The sequence below is a fragment of the Sphaerodactylus townsendi genome, linkage group LG02 (assembly GCF_021028975.2).
Source record: "Sphaerodactylus townsendi isolate TG3544 linkage group LG02, MPM_Stown_v2.3, whole genome shotgun sequence".
In the NCBI taxonomy this organism is placed as follows: Eukaryota; Metazoa; Chordata; class Lepidosauria; order Squamata; family Sphaerodactylidae; genus Sphaerodactylus; species Sphaerodactylus townsendi.
The window spans coordinates 132,113,021-132,137,932 of NC_059426.1; the positions used below are offsets into that span (position 1 = coordinate 132,113,021).

The 24,912-nt window shown below is 43.1% G+C and overlaps 1 protein-coding gene across 6 annotated transcripts in view; it reads right to left on the reverse strand.

The window, feature by feature from the left end:
* Positions 1-278, reverse strand: part of STXBP6 (syntaxin binding protein 6) — a 152,953-nt gene extending 152,675 nt beyond the window's left edge. Inside the window, exon 1 of one of the 6 annotated variants that reach the window (XR_007243544.1) lies at positions 71-278. The gene's annotated coding sequence lies outside the window, so the exon portion shown is untranslated. The remainder of the gene's footprint in view (positions 1-70) is intronic. The other 5 variants (XR_007243541.1, XR_007243540.1, XR_007243543.1 and 2 more) reach the window with 5 other exon arrangements.
* Positions 279-24,912: the final 24,634 nt, after the last annotated feature.

Here is a 24,912-nt window from a genome sequence, read left to right on the forward strand (position 1 = left end):
AGCGGGCAAGCGAGCAGCCTCGCGCCGGGGAAAGCTGCAGCTGTGCGTTGCCGCCTCGGCCGGGACTCACCTACCTTTTCTTGCTGGGCGAGAGCGCTCAGGGCTCTGGCCCGGGGCTTGTTGCGGCAGCCCGAAACACGAGGAAGGGGAAGGGGAAAACTCTCCCAGCCGCTGCCCCGCTCATGCATTCGCTGAAGTGGCTCCGGCTCTAGCTCGACTCACTCCCGGCAGCGGTGGGCCACCCAGCTGTGAGCCCAGAGGCGAGAGAGTGAGGAGGGCACGTGCACGCGCGGAGCCAATGGCAAGAGGCCGCAGCTTCGCCTTCCTACCACCCTCCTCCTCCTCCTTTTCCATCTTATCTGCTCCCGGCTTCGGAGTCGGAATTCAGGATTGGGAGTATCCTGGGAAAGGAAAGGGAGTGAGGAAGTGAAAAGGCTGCTGAAGATGGATTACTTCGAGGTGCCTTGCCCAGGAATATGTGGTGGTTGAACTGGCTGGAAGGGATATAAGAAAGGGGGACGGGGGGAGGGGAGAGAGAGACTTAAAGTATGATTAGAAGTAAGAATAAAAAGAGGAAGGAGGAATTAAGGTTATGCGAGTAAAAACCTAAGCATATGACATTATAACTTTGCATCAGATGGTTCAGGTCCTGTTTACTTCTGTCAATTATAGGTTATAATAGCTTATACTGCAATAAATGTGTTAATCTTTAAATGTAACCAGATTATTCTTTTATGTATATTTAAATCTCATTTATTTCAGTAGGATTTATATGCCAGTATGCTCAAGATGGTATGCTTTTCTCAAGAACAGGAAGAACTTCAAGAGTGTGTGTTAACCTGAGATATTCGCTTCTGAAAAAAAATCCTAGTAGGTTTCTACTGTAGAACCTTTCACTTTCATTTTTTCTATACAAATAAGGAATAGATTTTCTGTAGGAAAAGATTTTCAGGACAGCACTGCAATTCTTTCTCTTTGTCTAGGGTTGCTAGCAATCCTAATACTGGGATGTCCAGTTTTTCGGTTTAGATACACATAGACCTTTCCTGCTTCGCAGATTATTTCAGTCATCTCATAGCTGTAGAGAAATGAGCTGAGTGTTCCAGTTGTTAAAGGACTGAAACCCAAAAGAATTATGCAGACTAACTTTTCTGCATTTAAGTAACTCACATTTCAGTGAGAATTGCTCTAAAGTAAGGGTTGCAGCCAAACAGATCAAAATCTTGCCTTTTCACCAAGGAGCTTTTGCCAATATGGATTCTGTCGTCTTTCTTCCTCCACTTGCCATCAAAGTACCTCTGAAAACAGGGTTGCTAACCTCTAGGTGCCTGCCGTCCTGCAATATTAGTTGATCTCTAGGCAACAGACATCGGTCTCCCTGGAGAAAATGGCCATTTTAGAAGGTGGACTCTGTGGCATTATACCCATTAAAATCGCTCCCCTCCCAAGCCCCACTCTCCCCCACCAGTGAACTAGAACTAAACCACATTAAGGTTTCCATAGGCCCTAGGCAGAGGCATAGCTAGAGAAAATGGAGCCCAGGGCAAAATCTGAGTTTTCTGTTCCCCCTCTTACCGCCCAGGAAAATAGCTAAAATATTTTCCTGAGTCAAGTTACCTGACTACACTGGCTTCATATCAGGACGCAGAGACTTGTGTGGTTCAGAAGCCTCCACGAGGCTTACAAGGATCGTATATGTGTGATTGTGCCAATGTCATATGGTTTCCCCCTTGCCTTTGCCCTTTCTGGATATAATGAAAGCCCCTTTAGAGTTGAATTTATTATTTGCCCGCTGTTTTGGATTTTAGTTGGACTAGGTTCCCCAGTTAGCTTAAGGTTTTGTTATTGTTAAGTTAGGAGGTTCTTATGTACTTGTATTGTATTGTTTTCCCTAATGTTTAAGTTTAAGAAAAGTTATTTTGATATTTGTGCTATTAGTAAAAGCAGTAGCCTGTAGAAGCTGAGCCTTCGGGGAGGGTATATAAATATAAAAAATAAAATAAATAAATAAAAATATTAAGGGACAAGGAAGTCAGCCCTGGAATGCAGCTTAGACCAACACCCAGCCAACTCCTTAGCAAGGACAAAGACCCCTTTGGATTTGCAAATTAAACTCTGCTGGCAGCACCCAGAGGTCCCAGCCGTTGGAAGACGTGCAGGGACCACCATTGGACAATTTGAACTCTCCTTTGTTACAGAGATGAGGCGCGGGAGCCTCAGGACATAACTGAAGGAAACAGCCATCTGATAAAGGAGATAGCTGGGTGCGGTAGCAAGCCCACCTAGATTTTCTGAATGGACTTTATCTGCTCTCCCTTCAGCACCATTGCAGGATCTCACGGGAAGACGTTTGACAGCGTGATTTCGTGATCCCATTCACAAAAGTTGTAATTGTATCTTCCTTTTGTATTGTTTTCTTATTGGTGTTTGGTAAGGGACCTGCCCCCTTACCTCCCCTTTCTACCTGCCCCCTTGCCCCCTTTTGATGTTTGTGAATAAAAGTTCTTGTGCCGGTTTGCAAGGCGCGATTCTCCTGCCCGAGCCGTGACCATCACCTCCAAATAAAATCCTTTGAAGAACGCTGGCTTCCTGCGCCTCATTACGTTGCTGAGCTGAAATCACTTATTGTTACCCGAGAAACAGCGGTAACACCCCCATCCTATGGGTAGCTGCCCTCCCCCACCAGTGAACTAGATTTGTTTCCCACTCCTCCACATGAAGCCTGCTGGGTGATCTTGGGCCAAGCGCAATCTTCTCATAACTCTCTCAGGCCATGCAGAGGAAGACAATGGCAAACCACCTCTGAACATAAATCAGCCAGGACCTGATGGCACTTTACACACACGAAGAGACAAAATCCTAACAGTTCTCCAGATTGGAGTAACTGCACAGACTTACTGACCAATCCCAACAGAAATAAACCAGGCCCACAACAGAATGGCACCAATCAATGTCTTGCCTCATCTGACCACTGATTTGCTCAAATCAAAAATTTAAAAGGCTTTTTATTTGTGATATTTTTTTAAAAAAATTAAATAATAGAAATTTTCTTATATAATGGGTACCTTTGTGATTTTTTAAAGGTGGCTGGTGATTTCATCTCCCCTCCTCCCACAAAAAATTAAACTTCAAACTTCTGACATACTTTGCATCTGACATACTTTGCCATGTCAAACTTCTCCGTGGATCAGAACAGAGAACAGATTTTTGAAGCTCACTATAAAGTTGATGTATCACTTATTCTGAAATGAACCCTCCTTTAACAACTGTGATCCTGAGTACAGCAGATGTTTAAAGAAGTTGTTTATTTATGGAAGATGTTCAGAGCACGTAAAATAAAAATGTATTAGTTCTTCTGGTTCAACTTGTATGTTTCTGACATGAACAATTCTTAAATCTTTGTGTTTGCCAGGAGGCAAATACACACATCAGTTGGTTAAGAGGAAATCACTGGTTCTCCAGCCATTTCATCTATATCATTGGGTGTAGAAGAATACAATGTTGTGCAGAAAATCCATGACTGGCAATGTGATCCTGAGCAATGTACAATTTGGTCATTATATATTGAAGCACATTATGCCATAAATGTTAATTGCTCTGTGATGAATGAGTAGAGCAGAAGTTCCCAATCTTTTGGGCTTGAAGGCATGCATAGCATTCTGACAAGTGGGAAATTCCAGAGAAGAGAAGGGTGTGTCTTGGGAGCAGCTCCTCAGAGGGCACCAGTGGACTCTTTCTTATTCAGATTTGCCTTTCAAAGACATCTGGCAGCAAGGGGCCTCGAGTCATGGGGGAGAAGCATCGAGAACCATTTTTGTGAAAGGAATGCTCTTCAATGACTTCCACGCCCAAGAAAAGTGCTTTATGGGATGGGGGGAGGGTTTTCCCCCAAAACTTATCCAAGCCTGAGAGCTTTTCCACCAGACCCGCGTTCCTAATAGCGGTGAGACCATTTGACTCCATTTCTTTTTTGGCAAAGAGCATAGCTTAGAGGAGACCATGCTCCAGGGGTGCTGCAAGGGGGAGTCCTTGGCCCCCAGAACTAGCCGTGTGCCCTCAACAACTCGCCGGGCTTCAGCAGCAGCAGCCCGCCACTGCAGCCTCCTCCTCTCCGGCAACCTCAGTGCTCCTCTCTGCTGAGCAGGACCGGGCGACTGCAGCATTCAACTGCCCCAGGGAGCAAGTGAGGGAGGAAGAGGAAGCAGTTGGGGGGCAGCTGGGTGAGGTTCCATTGCCATCATGGCTCCCCTCCCCCGTGGTCACTTGGCCCTGCCGACAGAGAGGAGCTGAGGTCAGTGAGGAGGAGTGGGCTGCAGCGGTGGGCTGCTGCTGCTGGAGCCCAACAGTGGGTTGTTGGGGGCACGTGGCTAGTCCTGGGTGGCCAGGACCCCCTTCACAGCACTCCCTGGAGGCATTGATTGCCCGCCACAGCCCCCTCCTCTCCACCGGCCTCAGTACTCCTCTGCTGGGCAGGGCTGGGCGTCCAAGGGGGAGGAGGGCATGATGGCAACCAACCCTCACCCATCCGTGCTGCCACAACTGCTCCAGGGAGCAAGCGAGGGTGGGGGAGGCAGCAGCTGGGGGTGACTGGGGCCGCCTTGGACATGGGGGAAGGAGGAGGAGTGTGGGGGAGATTTTCCACCCCCCACATGATCAAAAAGGCCGTCACCTGTGGCATATGACCCCATGTGGTTCTACACCCCTGGCCCTAGGCACTCTAGTATTTGACTCTCCACCTCACCCCAATGTACCATTAGGGACAGATAGACATCATTCAAAAAACTGTCCTATTGACCTCGATGGATTGTATAGCATGTATATCCATTAAGAACCAGAAATCAATTTTTTTCCAATTCCTTAGCCCTTTGTCCTCTATATTTTAATATGGAATGTGGTAAGGTAAGAAAGTTGCCAAGCCCCATCCCCCAAGTATTATAGATGAGAAAACAGTTGTCTTTACTTTGAATTTTGTTTTTCTTCCCAATTCCTGTAATATTTTTGTTAATCTTGTCTATGTAGATCCTAAATTTTTTGTAAGCTTTAGCACTGCGCCTAAAGTACTTAATGATAAGGCCGCCCTCTTGTACTCAGGCTCCACTCCCCAAATCTCCATGTATTTCCCAACGCAGAGGTGGCAACTCTATTTCCAAGGTACATTAAGCTAACAAGAGTAATTTGCCCAGGTCACCTAATGAGCTTCATGGTCAAGTTGTGATATGAATCCAAGAATTTTCAGCCCTAGTCTGACCATAATCACTGTGCCATACTGGATCCTAGGCCCAGCTAAGTGTGTTTAAACTTGTGGACAATAGTAGACGTAAATATATTTAACATTGCATGAGACTGGGCTTCAGGTTTCATGTTTAAAGGTCAGATTTTTCTTTATCCAATCTAATGTTTGGATTTGGTGGACCTATTTGGTCACTAAGCACCCCCCCCCCCTGCAAATATAGAAATAAATGTGAAGTCTAGGTGATACACTGGGTTATTTTGCTACCTGAACACAATGTGACAACTAATATTTGACCTTGCAGAGGCTGAGTCAGAAACTTTGCTTTCTGGATTCCTACTGTTTTCAATTAGGCTTTCGTAAATTCAAGAGTGCCCTTCCTTTGTTGATACCAAAATTACCCAATAATAGTTTTGCATCCTAATGAGAGATCAGCTCTGTAGTTTCTGCAGGCCAGGTGTAAACAGTCCTCTGAGACCTCTTGGTACAAATAGGGGTGTAAGAATATCTGCGTCTACAGGCTAAAATCTCAGTTCTGCTGAGGTCAATAGTATATTTCCGATTGCTTATTATATGACTACTCATAGCATTGTGAAGTTCAGCTGTGTTGTCATAGTGTTCCAGACCAACTGTATCTATGTATACTTGAAAGTGCCATAGAATTTAGTGAGGACTTACTCCCTTGTAAGAATGTGTAATAAGGAACGTTTAAAAGTGGAGTACTATCTGCATACTCATCTATTATGCAAATATCTCTACATGAGCATTGAATGGAATAAGCATATTTCCAGATTCCTATATAGTGAGGAAATAGTAATTTACACACTGGAACTGAAGTACAAAGCAAATTGAGTTTACAATAAAGTCTGTGGCTAATCCAGGAATTGTGTTTCTTAACTGAGGTTAGTGTCTGATATTTTGATTTGTGGTTTTTAAAAGGAAGCAAATACAGTAATGGGCAGGAGAAGTCCAGGCAGGGTTATATTACCCTGAAAGTGCATTCACACAGCAACCATCAGAAATAAGTATGAAATACAGAATGCTCTGAAGTGATAACTATATTACAATTAGATTTGGACCACTGCTGAAATACAGTGTTTTTCAAATTCACAAACCAAGTTTTTCAATTCCAGAAGGCAGTAAGTTGTGGCATGAAAAAGAAGGTTCTTTCACAAAGTGATAGCACTGTAGAGAACAAAACATGTACTTTGTTTTGCAATTCTGTATCAGAGTCAGTAGCAAATAAGCAACCATGTAAAACAAGGCTGCTATTCAGTCAAGGGAATCTGGTCTGACAGCATCATAAAATATAAGACAGAAGCTTCCGTAGGTTGCAGTATCAACAAGATTTAATATTTCCAAGGATACCATTTTTATACATCATTGGTTTCTTTTGAAATATCCACACACCATCATGTAAGTACAATTATGATTCAGAATAATCCTGGTTTGAGAGGTTGGCTTTTTTACAATTACCGGTAAGTAGAGTGACCATTTTTTAAAAACTCTCCCACATCTTTAACAGGGTGAGAAAAGTAAAGGTGCAAGCACCATGTCATTACTGACCCATAGGGTGACTTACAAGAGCATGCTGGTGAAGTTGGGGGGCAGGCCGGGAACATTCCCAAGCTGGAACCAACTCTAGTTGGCTTCCACAGGGGTTTCAGCCTGGAAACTCCCCTTTCTGTGGCCACAGATTTACACCACTGGTAAGTGGGGTGTCATTTTCTGCAATGGGCTTTTCAGGTGGCAGGAGGGTTTTCAAATTCCTCGAGCTCATAAATTGGAGATACAAGACAGTCAGAAGAGAAAGAGGAGGAGGAGGAGGAGGAGGAGAAGAGTTGAATTTATATTCCCCCTTTCTCTCCTGTAAGGAGACTCAAAGGGGCTGACAATCTCCTTTCTCTCCCCCACCCCAACAAACACCCTGTGAAGTAGGTGGGGCTGAGAGAGCTCAGAAGAACTGTGACTAGCCCAAGGTCATCTAGCTGGCATGTGTTGGAGTGCACAGGCTAATCTGAATTCCCCAGATAAGACTCCACAGCTCAAGCAGCAGAGTGGGGAATCAAACCCGGTTCTTCCAAATTAGAGTACACCTGCTCTTAACCACTACACCACTGTTGCTACCACACAGCTTAGTGTGCCTAATTCATGTTTCACACTGGCATAACCATTGGCTGCTGACACAACAAAATTCCTTTAGATTTCTAACATCTTCTAAATGAAGGCAAAAAATTATTTGAATGGAATATAAACATTGGAATGGTGGCAAGTTGCCAGCAGCGAGAAATTTTCATGTAATTTTATTGGTCCTTAGCAGTTGGAAAACTTGGCTCAGTCAACAATGTGGATGTATTTCAAAATGCCTAACAAATTCTGCAGTCATGTTCATATCATGCATTTCCTGAAATGTCACTGGAACAACATTCATCACTTAACATAAGCTCCCACAAACCTGTGACCCACAAAGCTGAAGGAAGCAGCCCACTAGTCATACATCAAAATCTATTAGGGTCGATACCTCTGGTTTAGCTGCCTTTTTGGCATTGCAAGGAGAGACAGAGAGAGCATGCAGCTGGTGACTTCCATGAGCATGAATGGCTGGTGGGCTGCAGTCAGCGAGATGGGCCTGTTTTGCAGGCCTGACTTAAATACACAAATTCTCATGTGATTCAAAATAAAATGTGGGAATAATAAAATAAAATTATGTGTAATTTGCCTGGCTTGTCTTGCTGGTAATTATCAGCTGGTGATTATTATATTAGCCACATGTAGAGACTAATTATGAATCACTGGCTTGAAGGTAAATATAAGTCTCTGACTCTAGGAATGTAAATCGAGCCTCCTCCACTTCAATCAGGCTTCTACCTAAAGATCTGTAGAGCATCCTGCAACTCAAATTCGCAGTGAGTAGGCATAGATTTCTCATACACATACACTTTTGCATTTAATGTTATGATTTCAGATTTAAGCATAATTGAGATGTAATGAATCATACTTAAATCCTGTGATCCAACAATTCATATTATTAAAAAGCTCCCACTATTACACTATGTGGAGCAAACGGTAGGAGTCAGCAGATAGAAATAGTGTTTGAAAAAAAATTCTAGCTGTTGTAAGCTTTCTGGGTTGTTTGGCCATGGTCTGGTAGTTTTTGCTTGTAACATTTGGCCCACATCTATGACTGACATCTTCAGAGGCATGTCACGATAGGATGTATTTCTCTCCATGGCACAGTGTGGAGAGTGACTGTGTGGTGGGATATATGTTTTGTCCACGATACAGGTGGGAGAAGGGGTCAGGTGCATTTGCATGTGTCTGGATCAGTGGCGTAGTGCCCATGGGATTGGGGGGAGGCATGACGCCCTAGGCAGAGCAATGGTGGAGGCATGACTGGGCCATCGAGGGGGTGTTCGGGGGCTGGGCAAGGGCAGGTGATGCCGCAGCAGGGGTCCAGGGCGTGCGTACAACCCGGGCGCAGTTTCCCCTTGCTCTGCCTCTGGTCTGGATGGACAAAAGACTTACCCCCTCCCACCTGTGAGATGGACAAAAACCACACAATCACTCCACATTGTGCTATGGAGAGAAATACATCTTACCTTAACATGCCTCTGAAGATACCAGCCATAGATGCAGGCGAAATGTTAGGAGCAAAAAATACCAGATTATGACCACACAGCCAGAAAAACAACAACAGCCAGTTGATTCTGGCTGTGAAAATGTTCAACAATACTTTTCTTTCTCTTTGCAAATGTTTTCATGGAAAAGCCTCTCAGAAAGAACTGAAAATGATAATTCCAAATTGTAGTAAGAGCTTCAGAAGCTTGGTGTGAATCAGAATTTTTCCTCTTTCAAAGACTTCTAGATTTTGATTGTTATTAAAATGTTCATTCCTTGTTATTAAAATTTTATCTTTTCTATTTCTGTGTTCTGTCGAAGACTTTCACAGCCAGAATCACTAGGGAGTTGTGGTTTTTCCAGGTTGTATGGCCGTGTTCCAGTAGTATTTTCTCCTGACATTTTGCCTGCATCTGTGGCTGGCATTTTCTATTTCTGTTTGGCATTTCTATTTTACTTTGCTATACAAGACAGAAAATGGCTACTTCAAAAGTAGTCAGTGTTAGTTAAACGTGGAGTTTCTCCAGAGGAGAATAAATATATACATCTTAAATAAGAAGAATGGAAGTACAAGCCTACTATTTAATCATAGTCTTCCGAGGAACATGCCTACACAATGTGACCAAAGCCAAAAAGAAAGCCTACCTGTTGAGCATGGATGACTATTCAGCCTTTGTTGCTACCTACCTTGGATTATATAGCCAGGATGAAGTGTCAAACACTTGGTAGACTACAATACATGGACAGCATATTCTTTTCATTTTATCCCCCTGTTCTTAGACCAAGATCTTTGAACAAAAAGAACAGCATGTTCATGGTTGGTCACAATTTGCATAGGCCTTCAGAGGACTTTCTCCTTAAGTTCTTTTATTTCTTCATTCATTAGTCTTATATGCCACTCCTCCCCTCACTGGCTTGGAGTGGCTTCCAACAAGAACATTGTGATACAATAAATAATTTAAGTATAGGTTAAAAGCATAAAAGGATAAAATAACATAGGTTAAAAGCATAAAAGGATAAAAAAAGGGATATAAATAACAAGCATAGTTTAAAACATAACAATATAGATGGCAAAAACAAAGCTAGTTACAAATAATTTGTCTTAATAAACCATAGTGTAAAATCAAATAATACAGAAACCTTGCTAAGTTGTGTGCATTTGTGTGTGCATACTTTTATTGAATTATCTTACCTATACTTCAATTTAAATGTTTTATTGCTTTGATGTTCATCACCTTGGGGACTGTATTTGGGTGAAAAGGCAGCAGATTTTTTAAAATAAAAACAAATAAATAAACAATAAAGCTAAACTGATCTGGGTCTTTTCATGATCTGAATAGGAGACTTCATGGGAATCCTATCGATGCCATCTTCTATTAAAGAAACATGATACAGTAGATTGGATCTAGCCAGCTTTTTTGCTCAGTTTTGCCAAATGTTCCTCCTTACTACTACTCCTGTCTACCTGGTTTAATCCATGCAGGTCCCATGAACCCTTACATATCATTTTCATGTGGTACCCGTACACCTTTTTTCACCTGTAGTAAAATTGTGCTTACAGAGAACTGAAAGTAATGGTATAATATAATAAAAAATGTATAATATGTATATTGACTTAGATTAAATACATCATTAGAAGAAGTTATATATTTAATAAGTATAATAACTCTTATTAGTATATATTGTTTTTTTTCACTGTTTAATTCTCAGATCCAGCTAAACCAATGCGGAAGTTAAAGTTGTAAAGAGAGAAGGAACTAACCAAGCATTTTGTTTATAGACCCGGAAAAAGTTGCTTGGTAGAAACAACGTTAATTTTCTTTGTACAAACATAATTGGAATGTAATTGTTTATTTATGTGTATACTTAATTTTTTTAAACAATAAAGTTTGTGAAAACTCAAAAAAAAAAAAAAAAAAAAAAAGAAAAACTGGTTGTATCCAACCCAATATATTTATCCTGATTTCATCATGGAATTATCTGGATGCAACACTACCACTGGCAGAGCATTGTCTGCCATGTGTTGGAAAAATGCATTTTATACATGTTTGCAAATAAAAGGTTTTAAATTACAAAAATGGGGGAAACTGGAATTTTCAGTGGAATCGTAAATTAATTAAAACTTTCTAAGCCTATTGACTTCAATGTGAAGTTCTGTTCAGGATTTCATGGTTCTAAGAATCATGCTACAGATGCTATACTATCACAAGGCCACAAATACTTTTTGTTCAGTACCAAATTCTTTTAAAGATTTATAGCAGTGTTTTTGGTGCTTTAAAAACTCACTTTTGCTTCCTTAAGCAGCAGAGTTCTTCCAGGGTCATTGACCTTATTTTGCTGGTTCCTTGAGGAAACAATCCTAGTAGATAACTTCCTGTATGGTCTCTGCCTTCACTTACTGCATCTTTTCTGAGGTTACATCTTGCAGCGTAGGTTCAGCTATACTTGTGGATGATTTTCATATCAAACAGACTTTTATATCCAGTGGAGGTTTTATCTAACAGGTTAACTGACAAACCCCTATCTACATCTTTATGTTAAACAGAAGTATCACTGTACATTTCACCATTCAGTTGCATTCAAAACTCTCCAAAATCACAGGGCTTTCAATTTGCAGATGTTCTTTGAAGATTATATCTCTCTGCCAGCAAGACTTGTCAGATATCTGATGGAATCTATTATAGCAGTTTGTACCATAAATTGGCATAAAATTGGTTTTGGAAAGCTACTAATAAAAATTGCTTGAATCTCACAGGGGGCAGGAGGAGCAGAAAAATTAAGATGTAAAGATACATAGGAGAATAGGGAAGGGCAGTTTTGATAGGCAACCCATGAAAAGTGGATTAATTAACACCTCCCCCCCACCACACACCCAATGGCCCTAAATTGAACTGGAATTGGTGACAAAAGCAGAAAAATCATGCCACCCACAGACCAGGTAGAGTTGTTAAGAGTTGTTGGGCAACTCTCCAGATATGGTAGAAAATATGACTTTGTACATTAATCATCTTAACAAACCCATTTCAAAATAGCATGAGGAGGACTGAAAATGCATCAGAGGGAATGGAATGCTAAGAGCAGCATGTCAATTAATAGAGGAGAATCAGCCTTTCATTATCCTAAAAACTTATATAACCTGGGGAGGAAGGGTTGACAGGTGAGGATTGGATTTCAAATAATTTATCTTCTTCTTGTGATTCCTCATGGGCTCCCAGCCTGTTGCTACATTAAAGAGGTTGGTCCCCAATATGATAATGAGAGCAGTAAAATAGGACTATCCACAAAGAACAGACTTCCCAGGTATGCAGAAATCTTTGGAGATTAAATGGGAGCGTTGGCCTGAGAGAAACTGAATATGGTCCAAAAATAAATAAAGAAGAAAGTGCTGTCAAATTGCAACAAACATATTGCAACCATGATGTGTTCAAGGCAAGAAATAAGTAAAGGAAACTGGCTTGTTCAAGTCAATAACAGCATAGAAAACAACCTGCTCAGTGGGGTTGCCAGCTCCAGGTTAATAAATTCTTGGAGATTTAGGGGTGGAACCTAGGGAAGGTGGAGTTTGAGAAGGGGTGGGACCTTAGCTTGGTATAATACCAGAGAGTCTATCCTCCAAAGCAGCCATTTAGGGAAACTGATCTCTGTCTTCTGGAGATCAGCTGTGATTTCAAGGGATCTTCAGGCCCCACCTAGAGGTCGGCTATATTGTTGCAGAGGGAAATTTTGGACATTGGGGTGAAGATTTTCTCTCACATATATACACCATGCAATGTGTCATGAGCTCCCAGCTTGTAGTAACAACTATTTGGCAGCAGGTGACAAGTTATCAGCGTGGGAGACAGGGTTGCCAGGGTATTGTACCAAACAGTTCAGTATTACCAAAGATTGTTCAAGATGAGAAACTTGAGGAAGTACCAGACATGTACTTGTTCAGTATTTTTAGGGTTGGGAAGGAACTGACCCTGAGAGGCATAGCCAGTAAACTGCAGTGGCAAAAGGCAGCAAAGTCAATCATCTGCAGGACCTGGGCCAGTCACAGAAGTAGAAGAGAGTAGAGTTCTGCCCCCTGCCCCCTGCCCGCTTCCCTCCTTCTCCTTCCTCCCTGAGCTTACAAGTGAATGCTAGGCTTGTCAGAGGATGGGAGCAGCCGGTCTGTTTTTCCCAGCATACTGATGCATCAGCTACTCCTACTGCATGCTGAGAAGCATGTGAGTGTGTCTCCCACCCACTATCACATCACTCAGGCAGCCATAGTTGGATGCAGCTTCAGTTGGTTATCTCTTGGAGCCTGAGTATCAAATGTTTTTGCCTGTGGAAAGAAACTGAAACAGGCCCATTACTGCAACCATGTAGGGCTAACTTTGTGTTTTTTTTTGTGGTCCCTACCACTATGTGTAACTAGTTTTCTTCCAGCTAGAGAGCAGCATTGGAAGAAAATGAGATGAGCATAGGAAAACAGGTCAGGGATGGTTTAAAATAACCTCCCCCAATATCATGGCCCTAACAGTAAGAGTTGTTCGCTAGTGGAATACACTGATTTTAAGTATGGTGGGGTCTCCTTATTTGGAGGTTTTTAAACAGAGGTTGTATGGTTATCTGTCAGCAGTGCTTTGATTGTGTCTTCCTGCATGGTAGGGGGTTGGACTTGATGGCCATTGTGGTCTCTAAGATTCTGTAATCCAAATGAAAAGAGACATGAGCCTAAATTTAGCATTATTTAGCAGTAAGAGAAATGCACTTTACACATGCCCAGTGGCACTTAAGCTTCTGGTGGTCCAAGGATAAAATGAAGCCTTGTTCTCCTGTCTGCTTCCTCTGCTGTCCAAGAAATTTAGAAGTAATTTTGAGGAGTCACAAATGACTTCTGGAGAGTTGTCTACAGATGCTTTAAAGATATCTGCAGACAATTTCTGAAGCTTGACAAAACGGAAGCTTAAGAACAAATCTACATTCAGGTTTATGATACTTTAATTATCCTGGCATTTTCAAGTAACCCTGCAAAATGTTTGGAAATAGTAGTTTTGCGAGGCCATCTTTGCAGAGTACAATTGCCAAGAGCAGTTAAACTAAGGGTCTGCATGATATAGGGATTAGTCTCAGCCTAGGATCTGGGAGATACAGGTTCTGCCATTGAAATTTGCTAAATGACCTTGGGCCAGTTACATACTTTCAGCATAACTTACTTCTCACTTTTGAATAATAAGTGAAGAGCTGGGTTGCCAATGTGGCAATGTTGGTGGAGCTGGCTGTGGAGGAAGGGAGAGTGCTAGCCATCAGTTACAAGTCGTGGAGGCTGTTACATGCTCACTGCTGCCTTCTGCTGTAGCCATTTGCTTGATTTGCCTTTGGGTGAGGAGGGTGATTACACCTGAAACCACTGTGTGTTCCTGTGAGCAATACTTTCAGATTTCATTTGTTCTGGCTAAAAATTTCCACAGATCATTAAACCTATATTAAATATTCAGGTGATAAATGTTCTTAGCTGTTGGTAGCAGCCTCATAAGCTGAACCAACCTGTCATACTTGATCCTGATTTCTCGAAAGGAAACAATGGAATAAAAGAACTCCTGTTCAGCTCCACAGAGATGCTCAGACTTTACCAGAAAAGAAAAGCTGTGAACATGTGGAGAGCCATGAGAATTTTCACAATCCTGCCAGGCTTTGCTCTGTAGGAGCCAATGTCATTATTTTAATGATGATGTTTACCTTTCTCTCCACAACCATTTTTGACATGACAGAAGAAAGCAGATAAGAAAATCTGTCCCACTGATAAGTCAGCACAGCTATTTCCTTAAATTGTTTGGATACACTTTCTCTTCGCTTTCTGTTTAATCAAAGTAGGTCAATCACATTTTTATTCTGACCGTTTGTCCTCTATACCCTTTATGAGAATGCATCCTTTTGGAATCTAAAGTTCCTACCAAAGATGTATGTTGCCATCGGTATGTTAAAAGCAAGTTTTACATGACATGTTGCATTATATATGCATTTGCTGTTAAGTCACAGCTGACTTACCCAACCCCAAGCAAGTCAGAAGCAGAGGTGATTTGCCATTGCCTTCCTCTGCAGAGTTTTCCTTGGGTCCCCCATCCAAATACCAACCTTGCTTAGCTTTCAAGATCTGACAAAGTTGGGCTACCATACCATTCCATATCCCAGTTGTTTTAGGGAAGCACAATATGCCTTAATGGAATCAGAGATAAAAAGGCATTCTCTCTCACATGTACACAATGTGTGCACGTGTGCATTATCAGGCTTTTTTCTCTTCCAGCCATGTCTCCTGGTTTGGAGGGTCCTGCGCAAAATGACCACCCATGGACTACTGGATATCCCCATTAGTGGACTGGCCAATGAACACAGAATGGAGGGAAATATCCACACCTCATTCTAAACAAGATTTCTTTTCTGTGGTCAAAGATTCTGTGCCCATGATTGCATGATCATGTGTAGGAGAGGGCAGTTACAGCATGCTCAGTCACAAATGGAAATCAAAACAAAACACAAATCAGCTAAATGGATAGTGCAAATAATCTGAATGCTATAATATGTAAGCTATGTGTGAACTATAAAGGTCTAAACAAAGTTGTTGATGTGTACACTATAGATGAAGGAGTAAAATGTAACCAAAGTGTTTCAAGGTTGAGACACTTTAAGTTTAAAGAGTCAGCAACATCATCACATAGGACACATATCAATAACTTTGTTTAAGACCTTTACAGTTCTCACAAATGCTTACATATTATAACAGCCAGATTATTTGCTCTATCCATTTAGCTGATTTGTGGTCTGTTTTGATTTCTACTTGCAGTCACAAGTGAAGGCAGCATGCTCAGTCACACTTTCACATTCTCAGTTGACCAATATGCAGCTTATACAAGGAACTTGTCCCTCTGATACAGTAAGTCATGCACAAATTTTCCATAAATTATTTTAATAGTTTTAAATAGGATTCATGTCCCCCAACATGACAATTATGTCATGTCAATTGACCGTTTGACAACTATTGTAAAGGATTCAATGGTGTTGATGGTGAAGTAACCTTGAGTGCATTCCACAGCCCGGGCGATGGGCCAGATGCATCGGCGGAGACTTTATCTCTGCGCGGGAGATGAAGCCTCTGTTCCCATGGGAAGCAGGAAGGGGGGATGGGGTGACTGGTATTATAACCTGTGCTTCTGGCGGGAAGTGTCATTCCTGCCACTGCGTGTACTTGAGCTTTCTAAGATGTCTTAATAAATGGACTTTTACTCCCAAAGCCTTTTATTTCTGCGTCTATGGAATTCCTTACATTGTGGCAGGAATGCTAATTCATCTATATTCTTGCACAGTGGACCTCTTGTCTTGCGATGGAGAGGTTGAATGTTACTGCGGAAGGTGCGGTAGCCCCCAAAGAGGGCTCCGACCTTTCCCTTCTGGATCTGGAGAAACCGGCAGGAGAACGGGCCTCGCTGGTGGCTCTTTCCCGTCCTCGTATCAGCACGAGTCTTCCTTTACTCCGTTGGAACGAGGGACGTGACGACGACGATGGGGACTTCCATGAGTCGCTTTGGGGCGCTGTCCATGGATCGAAGCGCCTGTGGATCGGATCTCTACCCGTTTTCGGTGGATTACAAACCTCAGATGCAACCTGTCATGGAGGAGACGGGCTTGACCACCTTTCATGCGGCAACCCAGGAATCCATTGAACGATTCCTGGACTCGTATTTTGGTGATGCTCCCAAGGAACCACCGCGGCACAGCACTGGGGCCCGTCCCAAAGGACACCGGGACTCAACCTGGAATTGGGAGGTATCCGCATCGCCTCTCAATCGGACCCCCCCATCCCGGTCCGGCGACCGCGACCTCGAGGTGCCTCGGGGAGCCACCGTGGCTATGGGCGCTACGGTGTCTCCGATGTCTCGCTTCCGGAGGAAGAAGAGACCGAGGAAAGCCTGCATTCCCAGCCGGACCGCTTCCTCTCCCATCGAGAGAAGACTGGGATGAGGAAGTAGGGCGACTTCGAGATGCCCAAGCGGCCTGGAACCGCGAACGCTATGGGAGGAGGAACGGGCACAGTTGCAGCAAGAGCTAAAACCTGCAGAGGGACCGAACAGCAACGCAAAGAAGTCCAGCTCGAGTTGGACCGTACTAAAGACGCGCTCCAACGGCAATATGCCCAGAATCTGTCAGTCCATGATAAAGTCCTGGAACAGTCCAGACTGGATTTACAACGGCAACGCCGAAAGCGTTCAGGCTCTGCGCACGCAAAGTGAACTCACTGAAGCCCTTAAACGGGACGAACTGGTTAAGTTAGAACGGAAAGCTGCTTTGCATGCGCATTCAAGATGCATTGACTCGCAAGGAGAGGGAGCTGGCCGCGTTGGAGAGGGAACTAAGGAGGCAGCAGACCAGGGGGCCCCAAGTTGGAGCCTATGCTGTTACTGATCATGCCGGTGCCAGGGGGGCCACGTACCTGGGTCCTGCCACCCAAACGCCAGCGGCACTGCCAGCGTATGATTCCGGCCCCCCTCGCATAACAGCTGCCTGCCCAACCTGCTCAACCAGCGCAACCACCTCCCCAGCAGGCTTAAGAGCCGTCGAACGGGGCTACTATCGCCCCGATACCAGCCCGCTTTGATGGGACCGCTTCCAAACTTCCCTACTTCATCTTGCAACTCAATGCCCACTTGGAAGACTATGATGATCTATACCGGTCTGAACGCAAAAAAAGACGGGACATCGGCTGAGTCCTGGATGGGGCAGCAGCCGACTGGTTCGTGACTGTCTTGGATTTGCAGGATGAGGACTCTCGTACAGTGCCCGCATTCCTCCAAGCTTTAAGAGCTGCCAAGATCCAGGAGCCGAGAATGAAGCTATCCGCACTATCAAAACCATCCAGCAAGGCAATCGCCCGCTTGCAGAATTTGTCCGCGGAATTTCGTGCGGCGGCTGCTCGACTTCCTCCTGAGTGGCCTGAACGCATGAAATGCTTAATACTTCTCAGATGCTGTGGACAGCAAACTACGCGGAAACGGTGTTTTTAATTCGGGTTCCGCGTACCATTGCAGATTGGATCCAGTTGGGGTCTCAAGTTATAGGCGTCTCGCTTGGAATACGCTGGCCAAGGAGGCCGCCCACGCCCTAAAACCACTACTGTGTCCACCAAATCAAGCCCAGCCGCTCCTACCGAAACCACCTCTGAACGCCGGCGCCGACTTGGGTTGTGTCTTTACTGCGGAGGGCCAGGTCATCTAGCCGCCAACTGTCCCAAGAAGCAAAACCAACCGCCTTCCAGCTCCGTCGCACTGGCCGGCCAAACCACCACGCAGGTCAGGGCCGCCTCCCACTGGCTCGCCTAAAGCGGTTACCGAAGGCGACCCAGAGGAGGGGGAAGCAGCTGTTTGCCTTTCTTCAGCCCCCATGGACATGGGCCCGACTCCTGATGCGGTGAGTGAAGGCAGCGCTCCCATTACTGTTCAAGCATTTCTGGCCAACCTCACAAATACTGCAGCCCCGCCCCAGGGATTCTCGCCGCTCCACTGCTTAATCGCCCAGGTGGCAGAGGTTGTAGGTCTAGACCCACCCCGCTAAGCCCATACCATTCACCCAAATGGACGCAGTCCCTCGAACAGCTATTCCGCCCCAGTGCCGTACACAGCGTTTCAACACCATTGGGAGAAAATTAGTTTTAGCCAAAATAAACACTCCATAGTTTTGCCTCATGACAGAACCAAACTACTTCAAGAAAGGATCCTAGAATACACTGACCCTCCCTGTGGTGAACATATGAATTGGGAAGAAAACCCAACGCTTCCTGGACACACCCCTCTGGCTTTCCTCAGTGATTGCTCCTGATTCTATTGGCATCCCACCTGCATATCAGGATCTAGCCAGAGTTTTTCAGGAGCAGGAATGTGATCAGTTGCCACCCCACAGAGACACTGACTGTAAAATTGTCATACAACCAGGGGCACAACTACCCAAGGGTAGAATCTTACCAAGATGAGCTCCCAATGAGGAGAAGGAACTGCGGCTTCTTAGATAAGAACCTTTGCTCAAGGGTTCATACGTATGAAGCTACCAAACACAACATTTCACGCCACCCCGCTTTGTTTGTCAAAAAAGAAAGATGGGTCTTACGACTTTGCACGGATTATCGAGATTCACGCGTCTCCCTGTCCAATAAATATCCTTTGCCTTTGATCAAGGACCTTTTAGATGCACTCGGCAAAGGACGCATTTTACTAAATTGGACTTGAGAGAAGCTTACTACAGAGTCGTGAATTGCTGAAGGATATGAACACCTGACTGCGCTTTTTTTAACACGTAAATTTGGACAGTTTGAATATTTAATAATGCCATTCGGGTTAAGTGGGCCCCGAGCTTTCATGGCCCTTATCAACGGTTCTCCATGATTTACTGTACAAGGGAGAAGTTGTATACCAGATGACGTTTTAATCAAGAACTATAGAAGAGCATGAAATATTGGTTCAGAGGTATTGAAACGCTTGCTTGACAACTCTCTCTTTGCCAAACTCTCCAAATGCTGTTTTCATCAGACCTCCATTGACTATTTATTACCGGATCTCGCCTCGAAAATAACAATGGATCCTGCTAAAATTGAAGCAGTCCTCCAAATGGCCTGCCCCTCACCAACCGCAAAGAACTCCAGTCGCTTGGTTTTGCTAATTTCTATCGTGATTTTTATACCCCAATTTGTTGAACTGACTCTCCTCTCACAGACCTCTACGACTAAGGGTAAAGATCCACTGTCCGCCAAGCCCGGGCCCCTTTTCTGGTCTGAGAAATGTCAAACAGCCTTTCAACTATTAAAATCTGGCGCTTACCACCTAACCTATCCTAAAAGCACCTTGACCCTGATCTCCGCTTGTGGTTCACGTGGATCTTCGACAAAGCGCTTTGGGCAGCCCTGTTGCAGAAAAAAATAAAGATGGTAGACTGGTTCCGCGGTGCTTATTTGTCTAAGAAATTCTCTGGTGCCAACTCAACTGGACTGTGGAGACAAGGAGACTGCGGCCATCAAAGCAGCACTTCCACTTGGCCACTGGCTGGAGGGGCTAAGCACCCTTCAAGTTTGGTCGGATCATAAAACCTGGCAGCTCTTTCCACCCCCCCTCAAGATGTCCGCGAAACAACTTCAAGTAATGCATTTCTCGCTTTACAGTCCATTTTTCCCTGGGAAAACCAACAACTGGCTGACGCGGCTCGCCGTTCGGGAGGTGGAGCTGCTTGCAGACATTCCCACGACTGTTCTTACCCTCCCAGTTGGGGTTGGCTGTCACCCGACGCGAACGCCCACTTCTCCTCCACCCCCGCTCCTGTCTGCTCTCCTTTCCCATGGAATTGGAGGCGGGCTACATGAGCCTCCAGCGTCAAGGAGACTCCCAATGGAGAATGGATTTTGGCGAGGGGGAATACACGGCCTCCCTCCGCAGCAAGTTCTTTGCAGTTTGCCACGATGCCCGCCCGCCTGGACATTTTGGTTTTGAAAACTCTGCACTTAGCCCACGTGTTCTGGTGGCGCTAGCGCAGCAGACATTGAGGCATACATAGCTGCTCGGTTTGTGCAGAAGCCAAAACCATCCCGGAAAGCCCTCATGGACTATTGAAACCTTCTCCCGTAGCTTCCTCAGCCTCTTGGGAAGTCATCTCCATGGATTTCATTACTGATTTGCCCGAAGTCATGGCAATACGGTTTTATGGGTGGTGGAATTTATTCCTCTGCTAAAGCCCATTTTTATTCCATGTGCTTCATCCTCCGCCTCCTAAGTTGGCACGGCTGTTTATTCAACATGTTTACCGTCTCCATTCGGGCCAAGGTGGTTCTCCGCATCACGCCCCTAATTCATCTCAAAGTTCTGGAAAGCCGCTTTTGGGGTTGTTAGTCGCTTCGCCGCCGCCGCCTCTGCTACCACGCTCAAAGTGACGGGCGAATGGAAACAAATAAATCCCGAGCATTACGGCGCACTACCACGCAAGACAATTGGTGCCAGTGAGTACGCGTTCATAGCCGCAGTCCCTTTGAAATGTGTCTGGTTTTCCTACAACGTTCTGCTTTGACCCCCCAGAGTTTCAATAGCCGGAGCCATGATGGAAGTCGTCCAGACCGCCAGCATCAAAACGTTGAGCGGATAAACACGTTTCGGATTCTCTCATGCGCAGGGGTTCCCTGGGTGTATTTATCTACAAAAAAAAATCTCAGAGACGTGCATAAATATTCCAAACTTGGCAAGAGATTTGTGGGACTCCTTTTCAGATTACTAAAGTGATTAATGATGTCACTGCCCTTAGATTTGCCTTAACTCTCTTAGTAACATCCATCCTGTCTTCCATTCCAGCTTGCTCAAGGAGGCTCCCGCCCGGATGCCTGGCACGCACTACCGGAGAGGCCCCAATCGACTATTATTGGATGGCCACAAGCACTACTTAAATTGACTATCATGGAGTCTCGCTTGAATCGCAAACGCTTGCAATATTGAGTTTCTCTTGGGTGATATTCCTCTGGGTATAGTCAATGGGTTTGTTCCGAAAACATTGAAGCTTCCCCCCCCCACCCTATTTCTGCCCACCGCCAGCTTTCCACACAAACCTGGGGAAGGGTCTTCTTTAGGGAGGCAGAGTGTAAAGGATTCAATGGTGTTGATGGTGAAGTAACCTTGAGTGCATTCCACAGCCCGGGCGATGGGCCAGATGCATCGGCGGAGACTTTATCTCTGCGCGGGAGATGAAGCCTCTGTTCCCATGGGAAGCAGGAAGGGGGGATGGGGTGACTGGTATTATAACCTGTGCTTCTGGCGGGAAGTGTCATTCCTGCCACTGCGTGTACTTGAGCTTTCTAAGATGTCTTAATAAATGGACTTTTACTCCCAAAGCCTTTTATTTCTGCGTCTATGGAATTCCTTACAACTATGAAAGAAGAGAGGGTGGCTGCTTTGTCTTACTTTAAACTTCTTGTGCTGTTAGCTGGGGTTTCAAGCTATGATCAGCAGGAGGAAGGAAAAACAAACACCCCAAGTTCAAAAGATCCTGCTAGCTGAATGACAACTCAAAAACATGAGTTGCACTGGCAACAGTATATAATTAATTCTATTGAATTTAAACACAGAAAAGAAGGTCAGATGCCTTTCTTTACTAAAGCAAAATGAGTAATATTGAGCACAATCCATTGGGGGTTTCTCCTAAGGGAGCCCTATTAAAATGAATGGGGAGCTGTGCTTAGTGACCCCAGTGGCTACGCTGACTTAATGCAGACTTTCATTTTGACAGGACACTAAAAGCTGATATGGATACAAAAGGATACTTGTATGAGCAAATGTAAGGCTGCAGTTCTTTGTTCATGTACTTTGGTGAGTCAGTAGAACTTACATCTAGGTTACTCATTTTTTTCTGACCTTACACATTTTTTTATGCACCTAAATATTTTTATGGGCTTTTCATGGATACAACTATTTTAAGTAGTGCTACTCTACCCATATATGGTTGTATTTAAATACAGGCCCTTTTTCCTCAGCTAACTGTATGTATCAGATACATATAATTTATGACTTTTGGCTTCGGAGGGGTAAAAATGTTTCATAGGCTACTACAGTAAACAGAGAAATTGCACTTCTATATCTCTAATAAGCTATAATTATAGACAGTACAGAGAAGGGCATTTGTGAACTCACCACATACAGTTACCTACAATATGTCCTAACTCATATATTAAAGTAGAATAGCATGTCAACACCTACATGGTCCATTGCACAATGTACCATAGCAATTTAAAATTAATTAGCAGGTCTGCATTTTAAAATAATGATCCAAGCATTGTCCACAACCTCCCTGCATGATTCATCATCACCAGATAAACAGAAGCTTCTACTAATTTCTTCTACTCATTTTTGTACAAGATATTGTACAAATTTTTCTATTCTTTAAATATATTATATGCATTGCTAGTATATGTTGTTATTTGGATGGGGGTGTCTGTGATAACTTAAAGGCTCTAGTATGTAAAAACCCATACAAAACAGCAAATAAAAATCACTAAAGCTCCATCTGATTTCAAAACTCAAACTCCTCTGTTGCCAAAAGATGACTCATTCTTAGAAAAATAGGCTTAAAATGCTTCTTATTAGGATATGCCCCACTCCTTGGCAAGGAGGCTTCAGATCATATTACAGACATTGGCCTCAATTGGAAAACTGTGAGTAACAGTGATTCAAATATAAGCTTGTTTTAAGACTTAACAGCACAAGGCAATCCTAAAACAGAATCACACCCTTCACTGTTAATGATAGCCATGGCATATGTCACAACAAAGACCAGCATTCCAGCACAGCACAGGTAGATATGGGAATTAGGTTTTGATGTGGCAGATAAACATTTCTTATAGCAGACAGAAACATGCATCTTTGTATGTACATATATACTGATACTCTCCCCACCCCCCGTAAAGGCAACTTGCAATATATCCCTGTTTTATTCTCTCATTGATTATAGATTGTATTGATGAGCAATCAAAAAACTGAATCAAACCGAGCACTATATAAAAACAGAAATAATGGGGGTTAATGTGGAAAAAAGACAATTAGATAGAAGACTAGTAAAAAAGAAGATTAAATATTTAGGTATTATAATAACACATAGAAAGGAGAAGATGTTTAAATATAATTATGAGTCAAGATGGAAAAAATATTAAAACAATTAAAAGAATGGGATAAGAAGACCTTATCGATTACAGGAAAAATCAAAACATTAAAAATGTGTATAATGCCAAAAATGTTTTAGAAATAAAGAAGAAGCAATTTGAGGAATGGGATAGAAAGTTGAAAGCTTGGATGTTCAATAAAAAAAATCCAAGAATTATGAATAAGATAATATTTATGACGAAAAATGATTTAAGCTGGGAGATACCTAAAATGCAAGAGTACTATGAAGCATTCCAGATTAAAAATCTGATGAACAAAAATGAGGAAAATGTCAAAGGATGGGTTAAATTTGAAAATGAAATAAATGAAGGGATTGGTGTTTATTGAATATTCAATAATGAGTTGAAGAGAGGGAACCAAACCGCAATAGGGCCAAGAAAGGTGTTACTAGATATATGGGGAAAATGGAGAGGTAAATGGATGCCTGGCACTCTGGACGTAGCACCTTTGGCAAGTGTGGCCGGAAAAGATGGGAAAAAAGTGATAAAAATATTGAAAAGACAAGGAATACAAACTGTTGCAAATCTGATAAGAGAAGGAGGAGAAATTATGACATTACAAAATTTTATATAGTTAGGAGGTAATGAGAACTGGTTGGTCTTGAGGGGCATTTGGGAAAGGATAAAGGTTTCACGAATTAGAGGAGATAGTATAATGGCTAAATGTTTTGAACTATATGAAAAATTTTGGGACATATATATAAGTATATGGTTGATGACAAAGACTTTACGATAAGAACACTGAATAAGAAATGGGAGAAGGAAGGTTTTCTAGATACTGGGAAAACTGAAAATTTAATAGACAGTTGGAAAAATATAAAGATTGAGAAATATATGGAGTTGGAAAGAAAAGTGATATTGAAATGGTATAGAACACCAAAACAACTAGCATATATGATTAAAGGACTTAGTCCTAAATGCTGGCACTGCAGAGACCAGGAGGCATATTATAGCCATATGTGGATGGAATGTATAGAAGTGAAAACATTTTGGATAACCATAATGTTATATATCGAGAAACTGGTGAAGATTAATATTGGGATAAATAATGATTTAATGTTCATGGGTGTAATGGAGGATAGAAGGGTAGATAAAAATATAGCTATATGTATAAAATAATGATCAAAGCAGCACATGAAACAATAGCTTTAGGCTGGAAAGAAAAGAAAAAATGGACAGAAATGGTTGGAATATATCTGGGAACAAGTGACACTGGACATTTTCAAAATAATAACAAAAATAAACTGTGGCAAGATAAACAGAGCGAAATTTTGAAGATATGGACAATATATGCGGACTGAATGAAAGAAGCTGGAGTCAATGAGGAGATATGGGAGAAGAGATTACAAAGAATGAACTTACTGCTGTTTGT